Source organism: Notothenia coriiceps, unplaced genomic scaffold (assembly GCF_000735185.1).
Source record: "Notothenia coriiceps isolate Sejong01 unplaced genomic scaffold, NC01 NC01_scaffold00013687, whole genome shotgun sequence".
In the NCBI taxonomy this organism is placed as follows: domain Eukaryota; kingdom Metazoa; phylum Chordata; class Actinopteri; order Perciformes; family Nototheniidae; genus Notothenia; species Notothenia coriiceps.
The window spans coordinates 13,634-15,644 of NW_011346388.1; the positions used below are offsets into that span (position 1 = coordinate 13,634).

At 37.3% G+C, this 2,011-nt stretch overlaps 1 protein-coding gene across 1 annotated transcript in view; it reads left to right on the forward strand.

The window, feature by feature from the left end:
* LOC104948093 (metabotropic glutamate receptor 8-like) overlaps window positions 1-2,011 on the forward strand; it is a 31,139-nt gene that overhangs the window by 10,052 nt on the left and 19,076 nt on the right. The gene's annotated exons all lie outside the window — the stretch shown is intronic.

The following is a 2,011-nucleotide window of genomic DNA, read 5'->3' on the forward strand; positions in this document are numbered from 1 at the left end:
GTTTAAAAAACTGTAACAACGGACTATTTTTCTTAGCGGATGCATGTCAATCTAACCCTAACCCTAACCCTAATCCTAACCCTCACACCAGATTTTGACACTGGTTTTCGGACCCCCCCAGACCCCCCCCCCAATAAAGCAAAACTGCACGTTTCAGAGTGGCCTTTTATTGTGGCCAGCCTAAGGCACACCTGTTCAATAATCATGCTGTCTAATCAGCATCTTGATATGCCACACCTGTGAGGTGGGATGGATTATCTCGGCAAAGGAGAAGTGCTCACTATCACAGATCTTTTCAGATTTGTGAACAATATTTGAGAGAAATGGTTATTTTGTGTATGTAGAAATGTTTTAGATCTTTGAGTTCATCTCATGAAAAATGGGAGCAAAAACAAAAGTGTTGCATTTATATTTTTGTTCAGTGTATATAAAAATATGTATCAAAATATGTATATCCTATAAATACACAATCAACAGACACATTTACTGTATACATATGCACACATTAAGACATAAATAAAAACACAACAATCAATAGAAAACAACAGTCACTTCAATATCTTTGGGAAATGTACATTAGTGCAAGCCTGTCCCTAGCAGCGTAAAAAGCGTGGTGTTAAAGCTCTTTTTTACTCTATCGTTGGTTTTTTGGGGTATATTTTGTAAACTTGACAACCAACATGTTTGGCAAAAAGTACACATAGAGATATCCTGATTTTCAGAAATTACTAGTTCAGTAAAGGCATTACTAATCCCACTCATGCTGTGAGCTAGGAACTCTTCTCTTGCTGTTTCATTTCAGATAGAAGACGAAAGCGGATCCTCGTTTTCATCAGCATACCATTGTTTGAAAAGGTCTATGGCGAGCTAGATCGCTCTTGAATTTGGAAACAGCACTTTAACAAAAATAACCTCAACTCAAAATCCAATTACTAGCTTGTTCCTGACCTTTAAACCACAAGAAGAATGGCAAAAGGATAGTGTTTTATCAGTTGCCATAGAACTGCCGATGTTAAAACCTTCAATGTTGTGAAAAGCATCTTGACCTCGGGAAAAGCAGTTGGATAGAAAAATCTCAAATCAAAGCCAATTTACTAGTTCAAACATTTTTAACAAGCGGGTGATTGAACCTTTAACTGAGATTGTCAAAATGAAAAAATAAAAAAATTCATTCAGGTACTGTTTTTTTTTAAAGGTAGTTCATGGACATTGTTTTGTGAGGTGATCTTAATCTTTGTCCAACTCCTTTTAAGACTAAAACACTCTGAAAGGGTGCATACTGTAAGTAAGCACCATGATCTATGTATACAGAAATAAAGACGACACTGTACATGTATCGCAGTGTGAAGCATTTTTGTTTGTTTGTTTGTTTGTTTATTTAAAGGGCAGTGCACATTGATCAACATTGCTGTAAACGTGCCAGTGTTAGACAGCAGGCTAATTTTCCAATGTTGTCCTTTTGGCAAGATGTTAAATAACCACAACAAGACTAGAGAAATAAAAACATAATTAAAAAGCATACACTCAGCAACAGACAACATTAAATAGGAACAGGCAAACACACAAACAGATGAAATACTATCACAGTTAAAAGTGTTCACATATTTGATTGCTTAAAAGCCAGTTCTTAAGATAGCGGTTAAATGTATGATAGGCGGTGTTATTCCTTATCTGTATTGGTATTGTGTTCCAAAGTGTTGGTGCCCTCACAGAGAAACAGTGTTTACCAAAGGAACTGGACCTAAGAGGGACTACACAGTCCCCTCTTAGGGCAGACCTTGTGGTTCTGCTGTTTGAATGGTTCTGCTGTATAAAAGTGCAGAGTGGTGGTGGGGGTGCCTTGCCGTTTAGAATCTTAGAAATTAGTCAGCATCAGTGTGTTTTAAAATATGTTCCCAGCTGAGCAGGTTATGTTTGTCCAGGATTTTGCAATGGTGGTATAGCTTAGGTTTTCTGTCCAACACTTTGAGAGCTTGTTTGTGAAGTGACAGGATAGGCCTTAATGTCACAC